The sequence below is a fragment of the Kogia breviceps genome, chromosome 6 (assembly GCF_026419965.1).
Source record: "Kogia breviceps isolate mKogBre1 chromosome 6, mKogBre1 haplotype 1, whole genome shotgun sequence".
NCBI classification, from domain to species: Eukaryota; Metazoa; Chordata; class Mammalia; order Artiodactyla; family Physeteridae; genus Kogia; species Kogia breviceps.
Window position 1 is genome coordinate 24,963,652 of NC_081315.1, and position 13,904 is coordinate 24,977,555.

The 13,904-nt window shown below is 39.7% G+C and overlaps 1 protein-coding gene across 2 annotated transcripts in view; it reads right to left on the minus strand.

Annotated features, from left to right (window-relative positions):
* Positions 1–3,960: 3,960 nt before the first annotated feature.
* The window catches only part of ANAPC10 (anaphase promoting complex subunit 10), a 105,166-nt gene continuing 95,222 nt past the window's right edge, over positions 3,961–13,904 (minus strand). Inside the window, exons 5-7 of one of the 2 annotated variants that reach the window (XR_010840988.1) lie at positions 13,196–13,263; positions 11,523–11,600; positions 3,961–5,659 (exon numbers count right to left, since the gene is read on the minus strand). The gene's annotated coding sequence lies outside the window, so the exon portion shown is untranslated. The remainder of the gene's footprint in view (positions 5,660–11,522; positions 11,601–13,195; positions 13,264–13,904) is intronic. The other variant, XR_010840989.1, reaches the window with a different exon arrangement.

Below are 13,904 nucleotides of genomic sequence, written 5' to 3' on the forward strand. Positions count from 1 at the left end.
CTGAAAGTTGCCTTAGAATGATGTAGTAATTGCTCAGGTCTCCATCATAATCACCAGGCCATTTGTGGATCTGCCCTTCAAATTTTCTGTTTAACTACATAGAAATTAAATTCCTGGGTTAATGAGCTTGTAAGACAAGTCAATTACCAGAGTTTAAAAAAAAATTTTAGATGCTTGGTATGTGCTGGGTGCTATGGGACAAAGAAAAGAAACATAAGGCATGATCTTTGTCCTTACAATCTAGATTAGCGGAAAAGGTGAACTAAAATGAAATAATGAATGAATTATATAACAATGCATAATATAAGAATAGTCTATTACTAAGTACTAATTATCTGACAGTTTAAAGCTATAAATGCAATGGAATTCAGAAATAAACAAATAAGCTCTACTTATATAAGAAATCGTTATTATATACCTATTATTATAACAGGCTCTGTGCTAGATGCTGGGAATCTACACATGAAGAAGACATCCCCTTCTTAGTCAAAAACTCTTTTGAGCATCTGAGTAAAATCATGCTCCTCTCTCTAGGAAAATGTTGACATAGCCATATAGTCAGAAGCACAGGTTAACAATCTGGACTTGCAATTGGAATCTGAAGTGAGGGGCAGTCTTGTGGGCCAGAGCACTTACCTGTGGGGTCTGCACTAACTCCAGGTAGTTAAAGTCATAACTGAATTATAGGACACCCAGGTGGGTGTCCAGACAATTGGAAAATTGCTTGGTGTGGAAAACCCACAGGTTTGGTGTCAGAGTGTCTATGTGAATAGAGGAAACAGGCTTTCCTTTAATAGTTTCATGGTTATACTAACATATTGTTCTTTATGTCAACACTATGCTATTCATCTCTAATAGGGCTGGCTATCTATCTCATAGAATATTCCTAGGAAAATTGTTTTCTCAAATAATTTTTAAGTATATCACTGACGATGGGGATTTTTGAGTTACTAATGTTATCTTGTGCTGATGACCTCAGACGTATATATAAAATGTCCTGAAATAATATTAAATATTTTCTGAAGTAGGCAGTGGATGATACAAGTAAAGTCTAAGAAAAATCTAATGGTGAGATAGAAAGACTGGAAAGGAGGAGGGTCATGGTAAGGCAACAGGCCTTGATCTAAATGAGAGAGGGTGAGGATTTGAATTCTGGCTGGCAGCAAGGATGCAAGGGAGATATTAAAGAAATTCACATTTTAAAGTTCAGGATTTGACATTTGAAAACAAGAAAGGAGCCACAGATGCTAGTTATCATGGAAAACAGTCACATCTTGATAAAAGTAAAGAAATTGGGAGGGACATATGATGAACCCAAATTTGGCGATGTTGAACTTTAAGTAGTGACACAACATTTGGAGATTGGAGGCTGGAACTCAGCAAGCTGGAGGCGCATTTGGGTGTCATTAGCAAAATGTTAATTGCTGAAATCAGTAGAATGTATGCTCTCTTTGATGGAGAAATTGCAACAAAATCAGAGAAATAGGGGCCACAGAGGGGGAAAGACTTAGAAATAGGCTCTTCTCATACATCTATGCACAATTATTACTGGAAAGTGTAACCACTTTAATTTAAAAATCACAGCAGGCAACTTTTGTAATGGTTCTTACCTCTCAATGATCTCCCATCTCTAGGAATGTCTTATGGCTATAGGGATGGCATCCAGTGTCCATGCTGCAACATGACCCTGCACCTTGGTCATTGATCAAGAGAAGGTAAACCTATCTTAAGCAGAAATATTCTCTTTCTTTCCCCACCCCCTCTCTCCCCCTCTCCCTCGCCGCCTCACCGCGTTTTCTCTCGCATGTGCACATTTAAAACTTAGAATGGAAAGACATTGCACCTACAGTAGAGCCGCACAGAAAAGGTCAACCGGGTCCCATTTCTAAGGTCCCTTAGAAGCTTAATCCCTAAGGTTTGGTTTCCAATACACCAGTCTCTTTCTAACAAATGCTATTACTCCTGTTTCTGCTTTAAGGTACTTGGAATCAGTTTCCATTGCTATGAACAAAAGACTCAAGTACTACCACTGTCTTAGTCTGTTTGGGATGCTATAACAAAATACCAGAGAGAGACTTGGGTAGCTTATAAACAACAGAAGTGTATTTCTCATGGATCTGGAGGCTGGAAAGCCTAAGATCAAGATGCCAGCAGATTCAGTGTCAGGTGAAGACCCACTTCCTGGCTCACAGATGGAGGGCTCAGCCCTGGTGACCTAACCATCTCCCAAAGACCTTCCTCCAAACACCATCCCATTGAGGATTAGGTTTCAGCACGTGAATTTGGCAGGGACACAAACACCGTAACAACAGCAAATACTTAATGACCGGTCCCTCAGTGCTACTCAAACTTTAGTGTGGATATGAATCACTTAGGCATCTTGTTAGCTGTAGTTTCTGATTCATAAGGCCTGAGGTGGGGCCTGGGAATCTGCATTTCTAACCAGCTCCCAGGTGATGCCATTAAGGCTGGTCTGAAGACAAACTTGAGGTAGCAAAGTACCACGTAACGCTGACTCGGTCCTCAAGGAACTCGTAGTCTGGCAAGGCAGACGAGCCATACACACATGAAATAAATATTTCAGGGTATCGCTATACAGCCGAAAGTACCCTGGAGTGATTTTAGCCTTGGTTCTATTTAAACCTGCTGTGCTTAAACTTGCAAATCACTCAATCAAATTGGACCTCAATTTCTGCATCTGTAGAACGAGGGTGACAGGATGACTATCACATCTCTCTCAACTCTTAAATTCTCTCCGTGATTAGGGTTAAAATTAATTATACAAACAGGGTGGAATATCAGATCAGACAACTGTCCCTTATATGTGTGTAATAAGAAAAGTTATTTCTAATAAAAATATACCTTTAATAATTTTTAAAATGTGCACAAAATATTGGGTGGAAAAAGTTTAATAAATAATATATACAATATTGAATTAATTTGTACATATGTGTGTATATACATGTGTATTTATACATACACACACACACACACAGAGAGAGAAAAGCCCGGAAGTGTTTAAATTCAATGTTAATTCTAAATTTTCCTCTTTATCCTTTTTTGTATTCTCTCCTAACAGGTATATTTTTATAAGAAACCCCAAGTCTATGACAGATCATCCTTGAGTTCATCCTTGCCAATCCCTGAGTGTCCCAGCCCTACCCAGCTGCTCCCCATCTCAGCCCTGAGCTGGGAATGGCTCAGTCAGTCCATATGTTAGAAGCTTCCTTCTCATGAGTGAGCAGAATCTGGAATCAGTTTGTCCAGTGTTCCTGGAGGTGAATTGAGACTCCTGGGAATGAGCTACCATTTGATCTGACTGGCCTTCTGCCCAGCTTCTGGTTTTCACCCTAGCTCCCTGCTGGGATAGGAGCCCAGCCTTGAACCTCAGCCAAAAAAGCTGTAGCCCTCACTCGGCTTAATTCTTGCCAGCCCAGGAGACAGACACTGCTAGGGGTATCACCACCACTACCATCCCAACTTCCCCAGCTACTAGATTGTCCGAATTAGCCCAGGGAGACCTCCCAAGACTGCAGCTCAGATAACAGCTCAGATAACAGCAAATTCTCCCCCAGGCCTGAGACATTAGCCTGCCAAAAGCCTTTTACAAATGACTCCTTTACATTCACAAGTAGGCTAGAAACACTGTAACACGTTTTGCAGGTTAACTCACTGTACAGACAAAATAGCAGCTATAGTTTAAGAGGTGAAATGTCTGTGCTATTCAATCACAGTGCAATCATCCATTTTAATTTTTATCTGTGCTTGTATTATGGATGAATTGCGATCCTGTAACATTTGGGGGACTTGGTTTCCTCATCTGTAAAGTGATTGGACAACCCTTCAATTAAAATTCTAGATAAGTTTCTTTACCAAGCAATTATACTCATTTTTTGGACCTCTTCTGTTTCTCCCATAGTGTACATACTGCTGAGTATGGCAGCGATCTCAGACTATTTTGTGGTTAGTTGTACCCGTGTGTTTTTCTCCTGTGAGTTCCTTGAAGACAGAGATTTTGTTTTACTTGGTCTTGGAGGCTGAGTTTCTTGCATGGTTATCAGCTCACAGTGGGCTTCGGTAAGCATTGACTGAATGGCAAACATTAATATCTAAGTCACAGCACAACACCCGAGATACTCCGCACTTGAGCAAAATTTGCAAAATATGTTTTCTTTATAGTTCTTAACCTTTCCTTACATCCGGAAAATGCCATTTTTAGATAAAATTAGTCATGTTCAACTTCATCAGGGGAACTTTCAGTTCTTTTGGCTATTTGATAGTTGGAAAATGGACGGGGGGAGGGGAAGCCATTATTTTATGGATTAATATAATCCACCTTCTTCAAAAAAGGACTTAGGGCAGTTTGCAACATACAGGAAGAGGCAGGAACTGGCAAGCTTTGCCTTATTGACACTCTGAAGCCCTGAAGCTACCTCTCCAGAGAGAGAACAAGCCTAAAAGAATTTGGGGGAGGAGGAAAGAACAGAGGCACCAGAGAAAGCAACAGAATGTCAAGATAAACAATAAAAATGTCAGGCTAGTGGTAGAGCTTGAGGTAGGCTGGAATAATTTTCTTCTTGACAGATTTCCTTCAGAGATTCCTTGGGTCACTTGAACATTCTGTAAAACATGTAACTATTTGTGTCCCATTTACCCCTAGTCGAGAAATAGTGCTTTGAGAGTCTAGTGGAAGAGACAGTAAAAGATAATTTTCAGAAAAAGGTAAAATCATAACTTCCATAGAGCTATAAACATGTGTTAAAGATTTTTTTAAACAAATCTATGATATGAGGGAACCAGGCATATGTTTAACCGTTTAAAGGAAAAGTCAAAACACAAATTTTTAAGGAGTAAACTAGTCCCTAGTTGATAGGGCCAAAACTAGTTTTTCCATGTGGAGAGGAAATAAATTTAAATCACTAGTAGATCAGACATAATGTACGTATCTATCAGTTAGTAAAACTCACAGAGAGTCGCAAAATAGCTCCATGGCAACGAACCAGGCTAGAATCTGATTATCCAGAAGTGTAGGCTACAGATGAGACATAATTTTCTATTAAAACACAAAGTTTTTTCTACTTGACCCTCGGCCCTAACAGATCTCTTAAACCTAACAGATATTCCAGCCATGCTTTGGTGAGCAAACTGCTGTCATTTCATAATTGAATTCTCTACTGGTATCTGAGATGTTGATATTCCATGCTGCTCATTAAAAAAGAACCCCATTTTTGACGTCAGGGATCCCTGTGTGACAGAGCTGACCTTATGTTTTTAAAATTCTTAAGAACCTGACATTCTGTACTAGACATTCTCTACTCTGGTGCAGAAATGGGACATGGGGGTTTTCCTTATAAACAAGGCCAAATTATTTTCTCAAAAAGTAATGTTGACTCTGCTCAAATACTCAGGTGAGTATTCATTTGAGACCCCAGGGTTCCGTGCCATGAACACAGAAGATAATTTGGGCCTGAGACATTCTGAAGGCTGTTACCTGTTCCCTGGCTTCATACTTTGTAATAATTTCTTCAGGAGCAGAGCAGCATCTCTGATGTACCTGTGGTGCTTCCATAGCTTGAGAGCCAGTCTTGGTGGTGTCTGTGCTCTTTTACACCCGTTGCCCAATTGGTAGAAGCAGTGGTTTCTCCCTGTGAGTTAGACCCTAGATCCAAAGGCAGAAACAGGTTGGGTAGTTGAGCCCTTTAAGGCACCCTCCCCTGACACGTGCTCGCAGCGGGTCACCGCTGGGCTGTCCTCCTCGGGCACCACCCTGCTGGTCTCCCCTTGTTATCCTATCTCGACCCAGGCGCTGAGCGGCCTTTGTTCGCCTATCTGAACTTGTTCTGTGGGTGTATCTCTTCTTTCGGTTTTATCCCCTCGGCTCCTTCCAGGAGCTCCACTCGGTTCCCTGCTACCTCAGGCCACTCCCTCTTCTCAGGAATGTTTCTCTTATCTCTTTTCCTGTCAAGACAGCTGGCAGTTTTATTCAGAATCTCAAGACTCCAGTAATCTTGAGCAAGCAGCAGGCTGGGAGGAGGAATTAGGATCCCCTTGGCTAAACGGGGAGGAGGGGAATTTCCTCCCGGCTAGGCTCTCTTAAAAACCACCAGTTGGCTGCCTTGACCTTAAAAGCAGTTCAGCCTAGCCTTTGGTGAATGTCTGATTTTTTTTTTTTTTCTCTAAGTAGAATTGTATCCCCACGGACCCACCCGGGTAGGTTGGCTGTAAAATATACATTCCAATAGCTGAATGAGTTGACCTGTTGTATGGGGTTACTTAGTATTGTTCATTTAAATACTGGAGAATGTCTGTCAAATACAATGGCTTTTGTTGTAGCACAGATGATGTTAAACTGTTCTGACAGTAAATAGGCAACAGGTTCTGCAGCTTCTAAAGGAAAATCCTGGTTTGTGTTAACCAAACCATGTCATCAGCCTGGAGAGGGGCGCATACTCTTACCATTTACTATGCCTTGCAGCGTCCTCCCTGTTTATTTGACAGCTGTATCAAGTTATATATGAATGCCGAATGAGGACAATACCCTGTTTTATACATTTAGAATTGAAATTTTATCCTACCCAGAAGAAACTCAGAATGGACACCAGGATTATAGAACTCAATTCACAGATTCATCCAAAAGACATTCATTGAGTGCATCACTGTTCTATGAACTGGAGATACAAAGATGAGTAAGACATGGTCTCTGTCCTGGGAGAACTTAAGATACAGTGGAGGAGAGAGTGCAGATGAATATTACAACATTTTCACAAGGTTGACATGGCCATGGGTCACCGTTGTATTCCCGACGTCTAGGATTCCTAAAAACTTATGCATTTGAATAGAAATGAAATTCAGTGGTAGTATTATGACATATGGTCTTATGGGAGCACTAACAAGGGATCTGATCAGGAAATAAAATCACCATTAAAATGTCATTTTTTGGGTTTTTATTTCTGGTATTTTAAAAATCGAAATAATAAAAGTAACACAGGTTTATTGTAAAAAATTATCCACAATCCCATGACTTCAATATTCTTAACTATTTTGTTTCTGAATAATAAATACCTAAAACCTTCTCATTCTTCAGATAAAATATATCCTGAGAGCTAATTAGGAATAAAAGGGCTTGCCTAAGCGCAGTGGCCTTTGTTTTGTTTAAACTATAAATGATAATAAAGAGTTACTATAACCCAACTTAGTAAATGACGTGAATCTGTATCATACATAGAGATCATCATATGACTCTAAAGGTGAGGCAGACAACTTCTTACACGGTTGGAGATTAGTACCACAAGGGTTCTTTTCAAAGAAGACTTCCATGGACAACACTTTTCCTACATTCATATTCATTATTGGTTCTGTCAGTTTAGCCTAAAGTCTTTCACTGAAGTCATTCATAACCACCCCTTCCCCGAACAAAGACAAAGGAGTTATAAAATTATCTGCACTTAATAAGTCCATGTGGGCTTCCCTGGTGGCGCAGTGCTTGAGAATCTGCCTGCCGATGCAGGGGACACGGGTTCGTGCCCTGGTCCGGGAAGATCCCACATACCGCGGAGCAGCTGGGCCCGTGAGCCATGGCCACTGAGCCTGTGCATCCGGAGTCTGTGCTCCGCAATGGGAGAGACCACAACAGTGAGAGGCCCGCATACCACCAAAAAAAAAAAAAAAAAAAGTCCATGTATCATTCCAGGTAAGCCATTTAAATGGTTGTTTTACAAAATTTGCAGGATGTATTTGACTCTCAGAAGTCTTTCTTGAACCACATAAAATATTAAAGATAAATGTGAAAATGAAGATTTGTAATTTTCTTTTAATATCAAAAGAAATGAGTGCAAGTCTTTTTTTAAAAAGGGCTTCTCAGGACTAACACCCGAAAATTCAACACCAGGTTTTTCTCTATCTTACCTCAGTCTCTGACTTTGGCCAAGTCACTTCTTGTACCTAAGTTTTCTCAGCCCAAATGTCATATCAATCACTAGAAGGTGATGAAAACCAAATCATGACTAATGATTAGAGAGGATAAATAAGTTTATAGTTTTAAGAAAAGAATAAGCTACAGATACCAAATTCCTTTAAGACAGCAAAGGCAACACAAATAACTGTGCCTTCAGATTTTTGACCTATAATTTCTTCACCTCTAAAGTGAAGAGTTGAGTTAACTGATCTCTTGGGTCCAATGTGGTTTAAAATTCTATGACCATGTTATTCTATTACTGTAAGAATTATGTCCAGAAAAGTAAGAAATAAAATAGCAGAGAACAAAATAGTACTTCCATAGTAAACATCTCTAAAATGCTTCTAATTTAGCTTCTTCAATAGGAAAGTGAAATCTCAAAGAGGCTTGGCTGGTGGTGAAAAGATACTCTGGAAATGTTAGCCTGATTCAGGCCCAAGGTCAAGGAATTAATATACTCAGAACCACAACAAAGCAGCCATAGTAGCAGAGGGAATAATTTAGACTAGATTGGAAAGGAATTTGCTATTTTCTCCACTCTGGTTTTATTCAAAGCCATAGAAAAATTACTTCCAAGGCAATTTTAAACCTGTATTTAATAATGAAGTATCAAAGTAGATACTAGACATTTCTTTAGGCCATTTATATGTTTCTTTGGGTGGCTGTAGGTTCTCAGCTTCCAGCGTATTTGAGGTATGTATTAATGGCTTAGTACAATGAAGAATCTTAATGGCATATTTACTGAAGCACTTAATCTATTCCTCGGGGGGTGAAGAGATCAAGTGCATCCTTGTTAAAGCACAGAGAGAGGCTTGGTAGAGGCAGTAGAATGGCTGCTGCAGCCTGGGGTCCATAGACTCACCCTGTGTCTTGTTGATAACCTCAACTTGTCAAAGTTATAATTCGTCACCAGGCATTTTGAATTAGAACCTAAGACATTTCATCAATACCTGTCAATCCACACCCGGCAAAGAAAGCAATACAGTGTCAAGCGAAGGATTTAATTTAATGAGCTGGCCATAAAGCTGTCATGGGTTGTTTTTTCTTAGCCTCCCTTCTTTCACCACTTCCAAAGCCAAATCCAACCAAATACACTGGGTGCAACAGAATCATTCTGAGTTGAGAGAAATCCCCACAGACGTCCCCACTACCCATCTGTATAACCAACTAGAGAACTGGCTGGCCAATAAGGCCCCAGTTTCTTTGACTGTTAAGTAAAGATATTAAACTAAATGGCGTTTAGAGCTAACATTCCATAATTCTATCTCATTTTTTTCTTTGGGTAGCTAGTAGTTTGAAGAACCCTGTGTAAAACCAAATTTCCAATTTTTGCCCCAAGGAAATTTGATTTCTTTTTTCTAAAATAAAATCTCTACGGTACAAAAAAGCTCAAGGTACCTATTTTAGCTTTGCTCCTTAGGGTGGTATTTAAAGAATGAAACCAGGAATGGCTGCTATTTAAAGAAGCAGTCATAAAAAAAAAAAAAAAGAATAAAAGTTATAATTTAGAATGAAATTGTTCTCAATGAAATAATGCCACATATGAGTGCATCTTCTTTTTAACCTACCTATGTAGGTATAAATACCATGCAGGTGTCCCTCTGTTATAAGTGGGCTCACAAAAGAAGGGGCTCTTATAAATGAACTGCTTTCTTTCTTTTCTGACTTTCTTTTATTGGGGCATAGTTGGTTAACAATGTTTTGTTAGTTTCAGGTGTACAGCAAAGTGATTCAGTTATACATATACATGTAACTATTCTTTTTCAAATTCTTTTCCCATTTAGGTTATTACAGAATATTGAGCAGAGTTCCCTGTGCTATACAGTAGGTCCCTGTTGGTTATCTATTCTAAATACAGTAGTGTGTACATGTCAATCCCAATCTCCCAATCTATCCCTACCCGCCACCATTCCCCCTGGTAACCATAAATTCGTTCTCTAAGTCTGTGAATCTGTTTCTGTTTTGTAAATGAGCAAATGAACTGCTTTCATTGTAGTTAAGGGTTTGGTTTGGTTTGGTTTTTTAAAGGCTAGTTCTGAAAAGGACCTGGGAATTGAAAAATCACTCCTAGAACTATCTAGAGGAAAACGTAACAAATAAAACTATATTCAGCTTCACTGCTGGACACAAAATTACTAATCGTATAATTACTAACCCTGTTATTGCCAGCATTTCCTTCAAATTACAGAAAGATTTAAATGTTCTTAAGAGCTTCCCTGGTGGCACAGTGGTTGAGAATCCGCCTGCCGATGCAGGGGACACAGGTTCGTGCCCCGGTCCGGGAAGATCCCACATGCCGCGGAGCGGCTGGGCCCGTGAGCCATGGCCGCTGGGCTTGTGCGTCCGGAGCCTGTGCTCTGCAACGGGGAGGCCACAGCAGTGAGAGGCCCGCGTACAGCAAAAAAAAAAAAAAAAAAGAAAATAAGAAAAAAAAATAAATGTTCTTAAATGTTGACCATGAAGCTGAAATGAAATAGAGTGTAAAGACCAGCTTTCCCTATAAACAATGACATAAAGGACAACATAATCAATAACTTCTGGATCAGGCAAGGAGAGGTAGTATACAAGAAACCTGGTTTTATAACAAGGGTCTAATGTGGAGATAGAATGATAGATAAAAGAGTGGATTCTTTAACCAAGTTGAGCTACTTAACTTTTAATCTGCAAAGGACAGTGGAGATTAGCTAAGTCATACAGAAACAACTGAATGCCTTCTCCATGAAGTGACCTATTCTTCGGCTGCAGTAGGATTAAACTGGTTATTTCTAAGTTCCTTCAAGTCTCTTTTTTCAATGATTCCTGGAACTTTCAAAGACTTATCCAAATGAAACACATGCCCAGTTTGAAGGCAAATCTACCACAGAAAAAGCCTCCTTTCAAACCCAGTTCTATCTCACCTCAGCCAGTTTATCCAAGATTCTGGCCTTTCAGCTTTCTGAGCTCAAATTTTCATTTCAACTACTCCACCTCCTAGAAATACCTAATGGACTATTAAAGAATTGGCAATGAGTAAAAGAAATATTTCATAACGGGTATTTTTATTTTGGTTAGAAAAATTCACAGGTTATTTCAATTCACAGCTATAGTCCTTAGCCCATTTTAGAAGAGCAGTTGGGGCTGGAATTTTTTTATTTAGCTTTTCCCTAAACTACCTGCAAATCATTAAAAATGTATACCCAGTTGGATCTATGGTTAACTAACTGTTCTTTGCAAAACCCATCTGTAAAGATTCAGTATAAAACATTTTATTTCCCATTTTGCTGTGATCCTAAATTATTTGGTGCCTCTGCTTAGGCTAATCTTGACCTAATTCTCATAAAAATAAACACAGTGGTGTTAGAGTTCACAACCTTTGGGCATCACAGTTGCATACTTGGAGGTAACACCGCTCTCGTGGGATGACACAGGAATATCTTGAGCACCAAAGTTCTAGAAAGAAGTGACCCAAAGTGTGTGCAGCCCCGTGTGGCTCCCATTAATGAAGGTGTTTAAATCTTATAATCTTGAATTAAAAATCTCTGTCTCATGTTGAAATGTTCTTTGAAGCTGACATTTATTATATGCTTACCATCCAGCAGCAATCAGTTAAGTGTTTGTTTAGTGACATAGGCTTCCCCATACTCCATTCACACTTGATCTTGTACTTCTGAGACCCAGAACAAACACAGGAAAAGAAAGCAAAGTCAGTTAATGGAGGTAGACTGTCATCAAATATTGCTTGTCCCTCAATTAACACTGATAGTTTTTTTTTGTTTTGTCTTTTTGCGGCCTCTCCCGTTGCGGAGCGCAGGCTCCGGACGCGCAGGCTCAGCGGCCATGGCTCACGGGCCCAGCCGCTCCGCGCCATGTGGGATCTTTCCGCACTGGGGCACGAACCCGCGTCCCCTGCATCGGCAGGCAGACTCTCAACCACTGCGCCACCAGGGAAGCCCAAACCCTTATAGTTTTAATGACTCTGTAAAGTTTCAAAAAGTTAATATTAGATATGAAAACCCAAGAATCCACATTTAAATGGAAGCCTTTCATTGGCAGTTGGTCAAGGAATAAATTAAAATAAGGAAAGAGTGCAAGGTGAGGAGTCAGAAGCCCTGGGTCATTTACTACCAGTGGTTTCAGCTTCATCTGTCTCATGGGGCGACCCACCTTAACTACCTGACGAATTTGCTTTAAACATCTAAATGAGGCAATGGGCATGAATGTGCTTTGTAAACAATAAAGTACATTACAAAATATTTGAATAATTCACTTTCCTGTTCTATGTACAGAAAATGGAATACATTCTTGAAAAGAAATTTTTATGAAAGAGTTTCAAAAGGACTGCAAGGTTTCTAATAAAATTTTCTACTATTCTCATCAGAAACATAAGGGAAGGGGTAGTAAGGTAGCAGCTGCCCAAGGAATCAGACAATAGAGAGCTCAAAATCTGGCATCAGGGAGAGCACTGAAAATACCTGAATCTTTCTAAGAAAGTTTGGAGAAAAGAGATTCACAATTTTCCAAAAGACCTAATTTTAGTTTAATTGCGAATTTTTAAAACTACAAAACAGCAAAATATTCATGCAAGCAGAGCTCTTTATTGGTCACCCCAGGGCACCTGTCCTTAGACTGGCCCCTTCTTGCATCTTTACAATGTTTTTGGACACCTGTGACATTCTGAAGGCAAAAGAAAACATCTGCTCACACCCATAATCATGCCTCTGGGTCTTATGAGCCAATGTTTTATTAAATTATTAATAATTATTATAATATTATCGTAGGATTTTTTTAAAACGTGCTGCTATGTTGCATTTATTTTATTTTTTAATTGTTTAAAGATTTATTTATTATTTATTTATTTTCGTCTGTGTCAGGTCTTAGTTGCAGCACGCACCATCTTTGTCGGGGTGCACCAGCTATTTGTTGTGTCACACGGGCTTCTCTCTAGGTGTGGTCTGCAGGTTTTCTCTCTCTAGTTGTGGTGCGCAGGCTCCAGGGCACGTGGGCTCTGTAGTTTGCGGCACGCAGGCTCTAGTTGAGGCACGTGAGCTCAGCAGTTGCGGCGCGTGGGCTTAGTTGCCCTGAGGCATGTGGGATTTTAGTTCCCCAACCAGGGATTGAACCCGTGTCCCTTGCATTGCAAGGCAGATTGTTTACCACAGGACCGCCAGGGGAGTCCTGCATAGTAGGATTTAGATTCGATCACATAGATGTCAGTGGTAAATTGGACAGAGGAACTACTATTTTAATTGAGATTATACTTACTCGTTTATGATTTATTGCTAATCCAACGAAGGGCCTCTAAATGTCTAAGTGTCCCAGGTCCAGAATTACTGAAACAGTGCAAAATAAACACAAGCTTCAGTATGAAATAGAAATATAAATAGAAATAATAATTCAAGGAGAAATTTGGAGATATGTGAGTTTCTCTAAGAAAGCTTGGGGGAATGAGATCCCTTGCTATTTATAAGGCTCTGTTAAAATGAAATCAATTGATTTCTTTTCAAAGTTATAAAGTTGCAAAAGAGTCATGCATGCATCTTCTTTGCTAAGTAACAGAGAGAAATAGACGTGAATAATTTTCTCTGTATTTGATCCATCTTTTCTCCTCTCCATCTCTCTATCCCTCCTTCCCTCCTTCCTTTCTTTTTTCTTTCTCTTTTTCTGAAAAGCAATGAGCTTAATCTGTAAAGAAATAGGATGTTTCCTATAGCCTGGGCAACTTTTAATATTTTTTTATCTTTGTGTCTCCATCCTGCACCACCCCCTCTCTCCTAACAGTAGTGATGGGGGGAGGGTTTTATTTGATTAGGTCAAAGGTGAGACTCCCAGGACAATATTATCCTTTTAATAGTCTTTGGTATGACAGAAAACATAAAACCAGAGGCCACATACCTGTCTTATCCACACATACCATCAGCATCAATAGGTATTTTACCACGGCCTGAGGCAGTTTATTCTTACAAGTATTCTG